The sequence below is a fragment of the Balaenoptera borealis genome (genome assembly GCF_965194805.1).
Source record: "Balaenoptera borealis genome assembly, chromosome: 2".
NCBI lineage: Eukaryota > Metazoa > Chordata > Mammalia > Artiodactyla > Balaenopteridae > Balaenoptera > Balaenoptera borealis.
In genome coordinates, this window is record NC_138867.1 from 45,607,516 (window position 1) to 45,624,295 (window position 16,780).

General features: G+C 44.1%; 1 protein-coding gene across 1 annotated transcript in view; it reads right to left on the minus strand.

Moving 5' to 3' along the window:
* Positions 1 to 16,780, minus strand: part of ANKRD55 (ankyrin repeat domain 55) — a 502,662-nt gene that overhangs the window by 462,711 nt on the left and 23,171 nt on the right. The window contains exon 2 of the mRNA XM_082382340.1: positions 6,531 to 6,590. The gene's annotated coding sequence lies outside the window, so the exon portion shown is untranslated. The remainder of the gene's footprint in view (positions 1 to 6,530; positions 6,591 to 16,780) is intronic.

Consider the following 16,780-nt stretch of genomic DNA (forward strand, 5'->3'; position numbering starts at 1 on the left):
TAATCACAAAAACAGACATCTCAAATTAATGATTTTAGTGCTTTTCTATATATGGGAAGTTGTAAGAATCTGGGCTCACTGAAATTATTCCTTTGATATGCATCTTAACTATACAAGACCAGTACTCTGTTTTTCTCCATCCTGAATTCCCCTCACACTGGATGAGAGGCGGGGAGGGGGACGGTTGGAGGCTGCTGCTACATCAGTAGCTGATGTCTTGATGGTGGGCAGCGTTCATTGTTTCCCGGAATGGCAGGCAACATTCTTTGTCCACAATGGTAATGACCAAATAGTAAGGACAGGGGTTGGGGGAGATTGTGAGTAGACAAAACAGAAATGTCAAACATTTATATCTAATAGTCACGAATTTCTTTCCTAAGAGATCTTTCAGAATATCACTCAGAAATAAGATACTGGGGCTTCCCTGGTGGCGCAGTGGTTGAGAATCTGCCTGCCAATGCAGGGGACACGGGTTCGAGCCCTGGTCTGGAAAGATCCCACATGCCGCGGAGCAGCTGGGCCCGTGAGCCACAATTACTGAGCCTGCGCGTCTGGAGCCTGTGCTCCGCAACAAGAGAGGCCGCGATGGTGAGAGGCCCGCGCACCGCAATGAAGAGTGGCCCCCACTTGCCGCAACTAGAGAAAGCCCTCACACAGAAACGAAGACCCAACACAGCCATAAATAATTAATTAAATTAAAAAAAAAAAAAAAAAAAGAAATAAGATACCCTTACTTTGTCCACAATTCTCATAAGCTTTTTCATTTGATTTCTCCCATCGTCAGTAGATGAAAAGTGGCGAATCAGAAGTGGGCAGACATGAGAAAGAAGAAGAGTTCTTGCAGCCGTCAGCCAACAAGCCAGCAAACCTACAAGTTCATTTCGAATGTTAACTACTTTTCTGGCACTTTAGCAGTTGTTAAGGGACAGAAAAGTAAAATCTATTATATTTGTCCTCCATAGCTTATATTGGATTGGCCAAAAAGTTCGTCTGTTTTTTTCTGTAAGATGGCTCTAGTAGCACTTAGTTGTCCTTAACTTCATTCGAAACAATTTTGTTAGATTGTATTGTGACAGCTATCATAATCAGCGTGCATGTAAAAAAAAAATTTATCAAAATTGGTGAATTTTTGTGTAGCCATTTTAATATTGAAGATGGAAGATAAAAAGCAACATGTTCAGCGTATTATGCTTTATTATTTCAAGAAATGTAAAAACGCACTGAAACGCAAAAAAAGATTTATGCAGTATACAGAGAAGGTGCCGTGACTGATCGAACGTGTCAAAAGTGGTTTGCGAAGTTTCATGCTGGAGATTTCTCGCTGGACGATGCTCCACGGTCAGGTAGACCAGTTGAAGTTGATAGTGATCAAATCGAGACATTAATTGAGAACAATCAATGTTATTACGACGCAGGAGATAGCCGACATACTTGAAATATTCAAATCAAGGCTGAAAATCATTTGCACCAGCTTGGTTATGTTAATCACTTTGATGTTTGGGTTCCACATAAGCAAAAAAACCTTCTTGACCGTATTTCCACATGCAATTCTCTACTTAAACATAATGAAAACGTTCCTTTTTTTTTTTTTAAGATTTTTTTTTTTATGTGGACCATTTTAAAAGTCTTTATTGGGGCTTCCCTGGTGGCGCAGTGGTTGAGAATCTGCCTGCCAATGCAGCGGACACGGGTTCGAGCCCTGGTCTGAGAAGATCCCACATGCCACGGAGCAACTGGGCCTGTGAGCCACAACTACTGAGCCTGCGCGTCTGGAGCCTGTGCTCCACAACAAAAGAGGCCGCGACAGTGAGAGGCCCGCGCACCGTGATGAAGAGTGGCCCCCCGCTCGCTGCAACTAGAGAAAGCCCTCGCACAGAAACGAAGACCCAACGCACCCAATAAATAAATAAAGAAATAAATTTATTTTTAAAAAAAAGTCTTTATTGAATTTTTACAATATTGCTTCGGTCTTCTGTTTTGGTTTTTGGCCGCGAGGCATGTGGGATCTTAGCTCCCAGACCAGATCAAACCCGCATGCCCTGCATTGGAAGGCAAATTCTTAACCCCTGGACCACCAGGGAAGTCCCCGAAAACGTTCTGTTTTTAAAACAAATTGTGACGGGCGATGAAAAGTGGATACTGTACAATAATGTGGAGCAGAAGAGATTGTGGGGCAATTGAAATGAACCACCACCAACCACACCAAAGGCCGGTCTTCATCCAAAGAAGGTGACGTTGTGTATATGGTGGGATTGGAAGGGAGTCCTCTATTATGAGCTCCTTCCAGAAAACCAAACAATTAATTCCAACAAGTACTGCTCCCAATTAGACCAACTGAAAGCAGCACTTGATGAAAAGTGTCCGGAATTATTCAACAAAAAACACATAATCTTCCATCAGGATAACACAAGACCGCATGTTTCTTTGATGACCAGGCAAAAACTGTTACAGCTTGGCTAGGAAGTTTTGATTCATTCATCATATTCACCAGACATTGCACCTTCAGATTTCCATTTATTTTGGTCTTTACAAAATTCTCTTAATGGGAAAAATTTCAATTCCCTGAAAGACTGTAAAAGGCACCTGGAGGGCTTCCCTGGTGGCGCAGTGGTTGAGAATCTGCCTGCCAATGCAGGGGACACGGGTTCGTGCCCTGGTCTGGGAAGATCCCACATGCCGCGGAGCAACTAAGCCCGTGAGCCACAGCTACTGAGCCTGCGCGTCTGGAGCTTGTGCTCCGCAACAAGAGAGGCCGCGACAGTGAGAGGCCCGCGCACCGCGATGAAGAGTGGCCCCCACTTGCCACAACTAGAGAAAGCCCTCGCACAGAAACGAAGACCCAACACAGCCATAAATAAATAAATAAAATTAAAAAAAAAAAAAAAAAAAAAAGGCACCTGGAACAGTTCTTTGCTCAAACAGATAAAAAGTTTTGGGAAGATGGAATTATGAAGTTGCCTGAAAAATGGCAGAAGGTAGTGGAAAAAATGGTGACTACATTGTTCAATAAAGTTCTTGGTGAAAATGAAAATGTGTCTTTTACTGTTACTTTAAAACCGAAGGAACTTTTTGGCCAACCCAATAATTTTCTTGGGTGTAGAAAAGCGCTCCACACAAGAAACAAACAGAAAGAAATAAATTATGCAGCACTGACCATGATCTTTTTAAAAATTCAAAGAAGGGAGAAATCAGCAAGGAAGAAAGTATAAACGTTTTCACGAGGCCAAATCTTTTTAAAAATATTAGAAAAATTAGAGCAGCCCTTTGTCTTAAAGACAAAAACCAAATGTCTGAAAACTGATGCCGTGAAACCACAGTGGGAGAAATTTAAAAGGTTCTTTTAAAAAAAGTTTTGTTCAGAAGAGAAGATGAACGGGGAGTTTTCGGAAGCTTCAATACCTAAAACACAATTTTTTTTCGGTAGATGCCTGGAAAATTGAATAAGAAGAAATCAACTTACAGTATAGAAAGAAAGATTTAGATAAGGCATTGGAATGTATCCTTGAATACAATTACGATTTTTAAAAGTCTTCCTTTTATACGCTGCTCTTTAAATGGTTTCGGTGAAACAGTGTGGAGGCACAGTAATGGTTTCAGTGACCCCTTCCCCTTCCGTAGTCCTGGGTTGCATGACCTGTGTAGGATCACCTCCCCTGCTCTGTCCTGCCCCACCCCGCTCTGCCCCACCAGCTGTGCCAATCCACAGGAGCTCTCACACTTTCCCAGCAGAAGTGCTCTCCTTCAAGGAGGTTCACAGAGATTATCATCCGTAATCAGGATTCTGAACGAGAACTTCAGGAGCTGCTCTGCTCATGACCTAGGTCGGGAAACAGGGCCAAGTTTGTCTGCTAGTATCAGTGGGAAACGGTGATGATAAAGGCCGTGGACTGAAGGTTCTGAAGGAGAGCAAACATGTACACTTCAAACTCGCTGCCTGACTCTTTGGAGATAGACACTGGCTTGGAATTTGAGGGCCACCAAGATAACCCCCAAATCACTTTTTTACCAACAAGAAAAGCAATGCAGTATGAAGAGAGGATAGTGGTTGTCTCTCCCCCAGGTAAAATACAGGCAATAAAAACAGTAATGTTCCTACCAGCCGGACACAACTAATGATATATATTCCAGGTAAGTGGCCATTTGTAAATCTGTCCTAGATCAAAGATTGCAGAGAATAGTTTTCAAAAATGGAAAGGATATTTTCTCATTTTTTTGGATGCCATTCACAATGTAAAAACTATAGATGTGACATACTTTTAATTTGCATTATCAACATTTTTTTCCATCACATTCTTAAGTCTAGACTCTAGACAACCAACAAAGCAGTAGATCAAGCCCTGATTCGCGGCATTTGAGAATTTCTGTGGTGTAAATGCATCTACCATGGCCCATTTCAAGCTTCCAACATAATACCACTGAAAAATAAGAGTTGCAAAGTGATGGGCAACAGCACACCATTCTAGAGTGTTTCCACCATACAGATACAATAGATGTAAAGACTCTCAAGAGCAAAGATAATAGCAAAGTGCAGCAAAATAATTAGGAAGTGATGAGTTTTAAGAATTTACTAACTTTGTGATTAATATCACTTTTAAGCCTGAGTTTATATAATTTAATTTTTAACAGAGGCTCTGCTTAACAACTGGCTCACAAAATTCCTGAAAATCGAACAATCAGCTCTCAAGAACCAGTAGGGGCCAGATCCAGCACACCCCAGGTGCCATTCATTCCCGAGACCTAGCTATATTTCCATCCTGATTTCAGGAGCTGACAAATGCCCTCGTCTTGCTTTCCGGTCACTTGCAACGCAAAGAATCTTGGCTTATTAAAGAGATCCCTGCCAGCTAGAGTGAACTGCTTCGTCAAGGTTCAAGCTACTACCTCTGAGGACTAACAGTCCAGCCTACCTAGATGCTGCTGCTTTTTTTTTTTTTTTTTTTTAAACTGGGCTTCCCACCTCGTTAAACAGAATTTTCCGCTATGGAAAATCTGGCCATGCCATGCAATGGTCCCTTTAAATGTCCGCCCCAGATGAAGAATGTTTAATCAGCTGAGCGGAGCTGCTCCTCCCCACAGGAGCTCTGGGGGATGTTCACAGCTCACAGCCGCTCCTGCCCCTTCCCAGGAGCCCCAGCGTCACGATGTGAAACCACAGAGGGTGGAGCCCTGGCTTTTCCCTGGAGAGGAAGTGGCTGCCGGAATGCCAGATGTGCCATTCCCACAGCAGCTGGTGGAGGGCCCGGCTCTCCCAGGGTGAGTAGCAGCCTCCGCAGAGACCAAGCCCCGGAAGTTTGCAAAGTTTCCACAGGCTAGGGAGAACCCAAGCTGCGCAGGGCCCCAGGCAACACAGGATGAGAGAGAAATAGAACGTTCTTCAAGGCTGAATGCTCCCACCCACCTCGCTTGTTTCCTTCCACCAGTGTTTGGAAAACCTGTTTAAAGAGTTATTCCAAGTGTTTTTTTCAAGCCTCTAATCTGCCTTCAAAAATATCCTCCAAGAGGAAACAAAGATTGTTTGCTAGCAGTCCACGAGGGTGGAAACAGCCAGGAAAAGTCTTTCCAGCACACCTAGGTGAAAGCCACAAATTAGGGCTGGGGAGGGCTTGGGCAGAAACCAGTCCGGTCGATCAGTTTGCAGAGCTCTGTGTGTCCTGCAGTTTTTTTCAAAAGGGGCAGCTGAAGTCCACAGCTCTTTGTGAAATCTGGGGGAGGGAAGATGAGGGCAGAGGGGAAATGGGGGGAGCAAGGGTGGAGATGCTATAGATGATTGGAAGTGGGGAGAGGGCTGGATGTGGGGAAGCAGTAGGAAAATCAAGTGCGCAGTTCATCGGAAATCTTGTTTAATGTACATTTTCTCAGGGGGGTTGAGCTGAACCCTTCAACTGTGCATCCCAAGTTGATTAAAAACCTGAAATTTTCTGTAATTGGACCTCATTAATAAATTCCTCAGGGTTCCAGTAGGCTCTGAAGAGGTAGAACAAGGGTCTGGAGAGATGAGAGCAACAGGAGGTTGTAAGATCCCAGGCTGTGGAGTTAATTCCATTTAATCAGCTTGGAGAAAGTCCTCATTCACAGCCCCCAGGACACACTGAGGCCCCCCGCCCTCTTCAGCAGGGCAAGATTTTCTCTCATTTGCTTCTCCCTTCTTTTTAACCCCCCTATTTCTAATCTGGGTAACTAGCTGCCCCATACGTTCTGCAAGCCAACTGTTAGGAACTAATGCCTCTCTTCTCTCTAGGACCCTCACTGTGTCTTTTGTAGGTGTGATTTCAGCAGCAGAGCCAGGAAGTCTGCCTGCCACCTCCCAGCCTCCTCTGTTTATTTTCCATCCACCCCTGCCCACCACCACCCTGCCCTGCCCCACCCTTCTCCTCCCCTCCCGCATTTATTCCCACCTCCATCCTCAGTTGTTAGCTTGACCCCAAATTAACACAATCCCAAACCTTGAATTGAGACATTAGCATTTGCTTGTTGCCACACCAAATCTTGAGTGCTTAGTAAGTGGCAAGCCTGCTTGGTTTGTAATGTACCTTCTCTTTTTCCTCTGGTAGAAGTGAGCCTGAGATGCAACATGTTCAAGCGTCAGATACCTGGGAAGAAAACAGAAGCAAAGTGTGATGCCCAAGCTGGGAAATCAACTTCTGAATAGGAAAGGACAAAGGTCAAATGCAGGATTTTGCCAGGGCTCCAAATAGTTCATTCTCATAGCATCTATACCTTGCAAATTTTCCTTCCTTTTCTGGGCATTTCAGTGAGAAGTGTCATCCAGTAAAACCAGCGTGGAAGAGGCATAGAAATATCAACCTCCACTCCCAAGGATCATAAGCTTCCATCCCCAAGGACCCCAAGGTCACTGGTCTTCAGAGCGAGACTCACCCCAGGTCAAGGGCAGAGTGTTTTCTATGGGATGTGATTTTTTTCATTGTCCAGGCTGTGGTTGAGCTGCAGAGAAAAGGGGCTAGAGATGGAGGGAGCAGAGAGGAAGGGTCAACTTATCAGAGGCAGTGGAACCTAAGGAGGTGGTCAGCCCACTCCTGCAATTAACCTCCTTACTGCACCCTACCCACTCACACCCCAAATTCAAACTTGGAAGCATGAGAGCAGGCTGTCTCCTTCACTTCCGACTTAGCTTCTATTCACCTATTCCCTTGCCAAGCTGCATCTGGGCATGTTCCTTCCTCTCAACGCTTCACCATCCCTTACTATAACATCTCCTCACCCCCACCCCAATGCAGGACAAAAAAAGTTTTTTGCCCTGCTCTTTTTTATGATTTTAGAGAAACCTCAGGTGACACAATGTTGCCATCATAGTGAAGTGATAGCTGAGCCGTAGCTCTCCCTCTCCTTGAAGGCCTTCTTGGTGTTCTTCCTCCCATCGTGGGGTATTATACTCAGGCCATCATAACAGAAAAGATTGATGAATGTGCCTATACGAAAAATTAAATAAAACAATGCACTTTCATATGGCAAATATGGTGTGCATCATAAACAAAGTCAAAAGACAAATTAAAAACTGGAGAAAAGTCCTAGCATATATCTGACTGACAAAAGTCTGGCTTCTTAATAAACAAAGGGTCTTTATAAGTCAGTAAGACAAAAGGGCAAAGAAAATTAACTCTCTGCTCATAAAAAATAGACATAAAATAAGTGGACAAGATCACTCAACATTTAAAAGATAAAAATCAAAACAAGTCACTGCTTTTCCCTATCAGATTGGAAAATACTAAAGGTTTAGTCGTCCCCAGTGTTGGTAAGGATGGGGAGAAACAGGCAGTCCCATACTGTTGGTATAGGACTATTCAGTAAAAATAGCTTTATATATGTAAATTTGGCTGCATCTAGCAAAATTTTTAAAATGTGCGTACACTTTGACCCAGAAATTGTACTGTGAAAGATGTATTCTATAGATATAAAAGTACACAAAGATACACGTACAGAGATGGAAACTTTGTCAGTGAAACTTTATTTGCAATTAAAAGCAAAAAAGAATGTGCATATATAGGCTATTACGTTGATGTTTTAAATTCTGAGAGGACGTTAAAGACACTGGTAAATGTAGATGTCTTAGTCTGCTTGGGCTGCTATAAGCAAATACTACAGACTTGGTGGCTTATAGACAACAGAAATTTAGAGCTCACAGTTCTAGAGGCTGGAAGTCTAAGATCAAGGCACCAGCATGGACGCTTTCTGGTGAGAGCCCCCTTCCTGCTTCGTAGCTGGCACCTTCTTTCTGTGTCCTCACAGCAAGGGGAAGGGGTAGAGGCCTCTGTTTTATAAGGGCACTAATATAAGGGCTCTGCCCTCATGACCTAAGCAGCTTTCAAAGCCTACCTCCTAATACCATCACCTTTGGGGGTTAGGATTTCAACATGTGAATTTGTGGGGGGGGCACAGATATTCAGTAGGATTGGGGGTGAGGAAAGAGAGGCTTTTATTTTTTGTCTAAAAATTTTCTGTTTGTCTTAATTTTTTACCAAGTGTATTTTTAAAAAAACATTCATTTTAAAATCAATAAATAAACTAAACTCTGGCTATACCTCCTGTGCTGGTTGCTAACACTTTTCTGGTGCCCAAGAATTCCCCAAGACAAACACAAGGTTCACCTAACCAGTCCCAATTGGCCAATCCTTCAAACTGAGTAAAACCTTCCATGTAGAGATATAGAGATATAGAGATATACAAGAAAGCTCCATATCAGAATAGTTGACAAAAGACAAATATTCAATCTTTTGAGAGTCCCTTTCCCAGTGACTCATTCAAAAAGAGTTGAGAAAGGCTGGGTTACAGGGCAATAAAGTGGGATTTTGGAATAAGCAGCCAGCCACTAGCTCCACCCTGCTTCCTTGAGGTGGAGGCTGGTCTGGGTGGGGCTGGGAGCAGAGCAGCAGGGAGGTTGATGGGCACGGGCACCCACTGATCTGACACCAACGGGTCTCTCTTTCTTGGCTGAACCCACTGTGGGAAAGAGACGGGGAGGCTTAGAATCCTGCTCCAGGGTATGATTCCAACTATATGATATTCTGGAAAAGGCAAAACTATGGAGACAGTAAAAAGATAAGTGGGTGCTAGGGGTTGGAAGTGGGGGTAGGGATGCATAGGTGGGGCACAGAGGATTTTTAGGGCAGTGAAACTACTCTGTATGATACTGTAATGGTGGATACATATCCTTATACATTTGTACAAACCCACAGAATCTACAACACCAGGAGTCAACTTAATGTAAACCATGGACTCTGGGTGACTATGATGTATCAATGGAGGTTCATCTGTTGTAACAAATGTACCACTCTGGTGAGGGATGTTGATAATGGGGGGGGGGGCTATGCAGATATGGGGGGGACAGGGGATATATAAGAAATCTCTGTACCTTCCTCTCAAAAAACAAACAATAATGTTTTATGAGATAACAGATAACGCTAAATGTAGGCTTGTTAGATGCTAAGTAAAAGCAAACCCTACCCTAGGCTTTGCTCCTGCAACCACCGGGAGGAAGGAGAGTTCTGTGCACGCATCTCTCACCTGGGACACTTTTCACCCTCAACTGGACTCCTCAGGGCTTGGCCAGGTTCCACCTGGAATTTCACTCTTAAATATTTGGAGATGGAGTAGGGGCTTTCATTTTCTACTCCACATATATTTATAACTTGGAATTCTACAAGAATACCTTCATGCATTGCTTCTTTAAAAATAAAATAAAATAAATAGAATTTTGCAATATTATATTAGTTAAGCCTCTGACTTCAATTATAAGCCAGATGTCTGCTCAAGCCTCTCTACTCTCTTGAATTTGTTAACCTTGGCCTAAGCCTTCCTCCCGAGACTTGAGATACGTGCATCCCCTCCCCACAAGTGTCCTGACTTCGTGCCTCATTCTCCTCTTTGCCTGTGCCCCACCGCCGCCCTGTGCAATGTCTCAATGGAGCTCCACACCAGGATGTTCTCAGACCCCACCCCCTTCTCTGGTCTCATGATCAACCCAGGCATTTCACGAGGTTAGTAACTCTCTGGGGTGTGATGAGAAGGCATAGCTCATGCAAATGGCTCTCCACCATTTTCAGCCCCTGGGGGAGTGGAGTCCACATTCTCTTACTGCCTGCCTTTCTCAGCCCCTCTTAGGATCTCTGATGAATCTGTTTCTTTCCATCTGAACAGAAACTAACTCCAGCTAGCTTAAACCAAAAGGAGAAGTCTGTCATGAGGGTACAGGAGGTCTCAGGAAATTCAGATGGACCATAAGAAGAACTGGAGAGACTTTGCTGGTGGTGCAGTGGTTAAGACTCCCCAGTCCCAATGCAGGGGGCCCGGGTTCAATCCCTGGTCAGGGAACTAGATCCCACATGCATGCTGCAACTAAGAGTTCACATGCCACAACTAAGGAGCCCGTGAGCTGCAACTAAGGAGCCCACCTGCCACAACTAAAGACCCAGCACAACTAACTAAATAAATAAATAAAAGAATAATTGGAAAGTCTGGGCAGGACTGTCTCTGTATCTCCTCTTTGCTTATATATCTGCATTCCTCTCTCTCTGCAGTCAGTTTTCTCTGCTTCTCCATCTGCACGGGGGGATATGGCTGCACCTTAGTAACCAAGTATCTAGTTACATAGAAAGACAAACTGGCTGTCTCAGAACCCCAATCCCACATTCCTGGGAAGGAGTGTCAGTTTGGCCCTTGTCTAATTATCTCCAGCCAGAAGTAAGAGGGTCTTATAGCAGCAGGTCACATGAAAGGAGAATTGTTCATGGCTAGGCACCCTTGGGTGTACTGCAGTCTTATAGAACAGACAAGTAATATTCCTCCTAGGATTTGAGATTTGGTCATATTTTCAAAAAGGGCATTTGTTCTGTTTTGTTTTATTTTTACTGAAGTGAAACAAAGCACAGACTTTAAGATCAGACCCAATTGCTTTTGAGTCTTTGCTTAGTCACTTAATAACTGGACAATGTTGAGAAAGTCACTTAACTTCTCTGGTCCTTAATGTCCTTGACTGTGAAATGAAAATGATACCCATTCAGAGGGTGGTTGTGAGTGGAAGATGATATCATTTATCTGAAGCAGGTTCTCAGTAAATGTTGATTCTCTTCTTCCTTTATTTAGGCTCTTGATGGAGTGAGAGTAATCTTTCTACAACATCATCTGCCCATGTCACTCCCTTGCTTAAAGCCTTTCTGTGGCTCCACATACCCTCAATAAAGTCCTGTCTCCTCAAGATAATATAAAAAGCCCTTAAAGATCTGTTCTCCACACTAATCACTCCCCATCACACCTATGCCCAGCCATACTTGCAGTTCCCAGCACCCATCATGCTCTCTCTTTCCTTGTTCCTCTTCACATCCATACCCCCAACCTTGTCTGCCTAATGTCTATTCCTTCTTGGGGACTTTTTCCTGGGGAAAATCTTCCTTGGCCATCACTTCTACCCACAAGACTATACTAAGAGTCCCTCTCATATGCTCCTAAATAGGAACTTTCCTCAGCTTCCCTGATAACCAACCTGCCCAGCTTTAATGGTTTTAGGGACTTTGCATTGGAAGGTAGAGCGTTCCACTACTAATTTCTAGAAGGTTCTACCACTCTCATCCTAACCAATGATAAAGCTGAAAATATCTCCCCAGAACTTCCACCCAGCAGTCTTAGCTTTTACCCTGGAACAACCTTCAAGTTACTGGAAGCTTGAGTCTGTTACCCTCTCCTGCACTTCCCTAAATCTCTCTCTCCATCCCCTTCACTGGACCTCAGGAGATGTGGTTCAGAGAACAATCATCATCCCAAACATCCTCTAATTTGTCCCTATTCTTCTCAAAGCCTGGTGTTCAAGTGTGAGTCCAGCCACCACCTCCCTATTATGCATCCTACAAACCCTACACAGCCTCAGACTGAGTCAATCAGGTGATCAACCTACCTACATCCTGTGGAGCTTCTGGTCAACCACACCCCCTCCAAGTCCTTATCACGCCAAGTCCCGTCTCTCCTTACCCCTGGACTTAGCAAGTGACTGAAGTTACACAACAAGCCAAGGACAGAGACCAGGAACCATGTCAAGATTTATGACACCTCTAATCTATCAAGGTTCAGCAATTCACTTGTCCACAATTCTTTGAACTAATGGCCTATAGCGTGATAATAACAGTGAATGTGGCTGATGCTTACTGAGGATCTACTCCATGTCAGGCTCTGGGCTAAGAAATATACATGCATTTTTCTCATTTAACCCTCACAACAAGGACTGTACAGATGAGGAAAGTGAAGTTTAGAGAGATTAAGAAATGTAATCAATAGAATGGAGGGTTAGGTTAAACAACAAAGGAATAAAGTCTTAGAGCATACCAAATATGGCAGCTGTAGATTCCCACATTTCTCCCCTATAATTAGGAGTTTCCTAATTTGAGACTCTTAGTACCAAACTTGACTTCATTTAAACACAGGAGAGAAAGGACTCACATCAATCAAATGAAGCCTGAGGGTCCAGAGGAACAGCCCGGCCCTCAGCTATTCAACTTCTCGGGTGTTCAGGTGCCTTCTTACAAGATGTGTAGAAGCCATACAGCTTTTGCCTCACTCATCCACCCCTTTTATTAACCTGAATGTGGTGTAAGAAACGATTTTGCAGCCTTGCAAAGCTTCTGTAGACATTTGCTATCTCTTTTACACTTTTATAACAAGGCTGCATCTCTGATTAATTTGATTATTCCCAGTTGATCTGATGTCAGGGCTACAAATTATGGTAAACCCTTGTTTGTTTATTTAACACAATTCCAGAGTTTCCTTATATTCAGTTTTTAAAAGGCAATAATGATTTATTGTTATAGCTAAACCATGGAATGAGAAACTTGCATTGGTTGTGTTGGCTCCCATGTAAAGAAGAGCTCATACGTTTTGTGACCTTCTGGTGACACCGACTAGCTTGACTGGCAAGTAGAGAAGTCCTCAGTCATATCACTTCCCTTGTAATCACTGTATAATGAAGAGATATTTGTCCACCAAACCTTTCACCCCCTTCTGGAACTCAGTGGGACCAGAGGCTGTCAGCCAACATCCTGGGTAAAGGCTCCCAACGGAAATTTCTGCTGGTTGAACTCAGATCTCGCCTTGCTTGTTCTGAAGCAGGATCAGACATCTGACTGCTCAATGTGTGGCTTCCCAGAAGATTCGGAAACATGCTTGATGTGGGTATGGGATGGGGACAGGGGAATTCTTGTGGCCTATGGGACAGAGAAGGGCTCCAAACACAACATTAGGGTTTGGCAAAACCCAAGAACATCACGCCAAGACCTTTTCCCTTCACTTTTAAGTGCATATGCATTTCAAAAGGAACTTAGTCCTCATTTCAGTAGCTAGTACACAATAGTCATCGGTGTACAGTCATATTAGCACTAAGGGCTGGTTCTAAAATGTCCCACTCTTTTTTTTTCCTATCCAATTTCTATTTATCCCTCAGAATCCAGTCCCTTTCCATCAAGACTTCTCCATCAAATCGCCCATGAACACTGTAGCCCAGAGTAACCACTAGCCTATGACAAGATAATGCTCATTGCTAGAAAGGTGTCTCTTGACCATGTGCAGCCTTATGGTATCTTTTGAATTGTTTAACTATTTGTATATACATATGTGCATCCATATGCATATTACAACTTTTAATTCACTTACTCAAAAACTGTTTACTGAGAACCTGCTACTGCCAACCCTTGTGCTTGGTACTAGGGAAGCATTGGAGAACAAGAAGAGCAGGTCTTGGCCCTTCCAGACCTTACAGTGGGAATTCGTATAAGTCAGAGTTCAGTGCAGACAACAGAACCCACTCAAGGTATTTCCAACTGAAAGGGATTTAGCGTAGGGAATGGAGTGCTTACAAAACTATTGGAAGGGCTGACAAGAAAGTCAAGGAACCACCATTGGACCATTTATTTCAAGGTTATACAGTTTTAACTCTTATCTGGAAGTAGGGCAGATGCTGCTGCTACTGACACTGCTATCTGCTCACAACTGACTCACACCCACAAAGCTGGAGACTAGACATGGGATGCTGGGTTTACCCACCACAGCTGACTCTAACATCTCTATGGCCTTGCTCACCAGCAAGAGAACTTTACACACATTTTCTGAATTTTGGAAAGGGAGGAAGGAGGGGATGAGTGTGGCCATAGATTTCTGTGTTCTACACAGCATAATACAGCAGTCAGACATGTGCTGAACAAGGAAGACTGAACTGCCTTCTCTAGCCTGCAGGTGGTAGATTTTTAAGTCAAACAACAGTTTACACTTGACATTTCTCTTTTGGACCGGATTGGTCTTCCTCCCCCATACTTTTTTTTTAAGCTGAAAAAAAATCTCTATTCATCTTTGAAGATACACCTCAAGCATTGCCTCTTCCTTGAAGCCTTTCTTCGTCTTACTAAGATAAGAACTGGCCACTCCCTCCTTAGGTCCCCCATGGAAGCGGATGTAGATTCTCATCAAGAAGCCTGCTCTACTTCTTTGCACTCATACCACCAGTATCTCTACTTGACTGTGAGCTGTTGAAGGCAATTCTTTGGCATGTGGCAGTGACAGAATTAATGACTGCTGAATGAATGGGCAAAGCTGGGGTTCTTACCATAGACCCAAGACCCAGGTGGGGATTCCAGTGGTACCTATTATCCCATCTAATCAGAGAAGAACTAAGTAAATGAGTCTTTCTGTTTTAATCTAGGCTGAAATTTTGGACAATGTTAGTACATCTTAGCACTGGTACAGTTTGGGGCAATTGCAAGATACTGGAGCAAATAACTGAATAAGGGTAGCCTGAGCAGGTAATAGGAAGCAGAAAAAGTTAGCATCTGTTAGGACTCTTTTAGTCTCAACTAAATGAATTGAACTAACAGAAACTAGTTAACAGAAACTCAACTCAAGTGAGATAAAGGAATAAAAGTGAATGTTCTGACCAGCATAACTGAAAGTTCAGGGTGTGGGTTTCAGGCATAGCTGGATCCAGTCTACACCCTATGTTATCTAGGGTCTGTCACTCTGGCCCAGTTTTCCTCTGTGGCCTATATTCTCAGAGTGACCCTTCCATGTGGTAGCAAAGGTGATCACCACAGCTTCCAGCTTAGAGTCTACGTAGTCAACACCTCAGTGAAAATGGGGAGTCTCTTTCCCAATACTTCCCCCAAATCTTTCTGCTCAGGATTGGCTCTAAAGTGGCCCAGTCTGGGTCCCAACTACCCCCACCCAAAGCCAGGAGGATAGAAGATGCAGGCCAGGGTGCTGTGCCCACCCTGAAACCAGGGGGCCTCGTGGTCAAGTCAATCCCATCAACACCCATGGGCTGAGAGTGGCAGGGCGTGGCCCTTAAAGGAAAATTGAGGTAGTTTTATGAAAAAGATGAGTCTGGATGGTGAGTAGGATAAACAACACGTTTCCTTCAGTACTTTGCTATCTCCAAAGCCGCACTCTTCATTTTGAAAGAGACTTTGAACTATTCTGGGGCTCAAGAGCAACAGCCAAACTGGTGCCATTCTCAAGGCGCTTCTCTGATGGGCTGCCCGAGGGGACGGGTACAGAACAGAGAAATTTGACATCATTTCTAAGTGTCAGTTGAGACTTGGGGGAGAAGGGGAAAAACCCCTCAGTGTGGGGTCTTGAATAGTAAAACAAGAGTAAGAAGGAAGAGGAAAAATGCTTGAGATGTAAATGTAATGAGCAACAGAAAATAATTGAAAAGGAAGTGGCTTCCTCTCGTGTTTCAGTCCGGCCTTGAGGAGAACAAGAGAAGTACCTTTTCTGGAGCCTCAGCTGCTCTGCTGCCTTTCCAGCCGCCTCCTTCAGAAGAATGAGGCTTTAACAACTAGCATGGTGTCAGGGCTGGCTTCCACCCAAGCCTGAACAGTGCCGCCATTGAGGGACCCCGGGGCCAGCCCTGGATGCCTCTCCCTTCTCCTGCTCCCCTCAATGGGCCATTTGTGGGGCTAACAAGGACCGGGAGACACACTGCCCATCTTCCACGAGCCCCCAGCAGCTGCAGGATTCCTCAGGAACTCCACAGGGCCCCTGCGCATCTCTGCTAAGAGACCAGCAGGAGGATTGCTGGGTTCAGAAAGGGGTCCCTAGGAGCCTCCTGGATGGGAGAGAAGAATACTCCTCAGTTCTCCTCTCCCTTCCAGGCCTTTCTCCCATACCTGAGATGGTGGCTCTTCAGCCCCCAGATATTTGGTATCCTGCCTTCTTTCAGGGCAGACACCCTCCCTATTCCACCCTCCTGGCTGGCTGGGAGAGAGAAGAGAGAGGAGGAATGAGCTGAGAATTTATGATTGAAGCCATATTCAAACACTCCATCCTTATCGCCCACTTCCAAGACGGAGATGAAGTGACCTAGAGTAAGAAGGTAGCTAAAAAATTCCCATCAAACACCACGATCACAGCTACTGTTCTTATTGGTCTTTTAATCCACAGCAATGCAAAGGAATGGTAGACAATAATACTCTATTTCTGCACTACCCATTACGTAATGATTGCTGTCGCCCTGGGAAAACAGACCAGCACACTGTCCAGAATAGGCGGGTGAGGACGCATCGTCCCTGACTTCCTGCTTTCATAGGATATAGAGACATGATTATATATTCTCATTTAAGAGGTGCAAGTTGACCCCTGCCAAATGTCTCCCTCCAGGAGCTTATTTTTGCACGTGAAAATCTCCCATTCTTGTGACATTTCCTTTGTTTTTAGGCTAAAGCAAGTGTAGTCTACTTGAATAGAAGCATGCGTGTTTGGTGGAAATTTACTGAAGTATAAATTTCTCAAGACC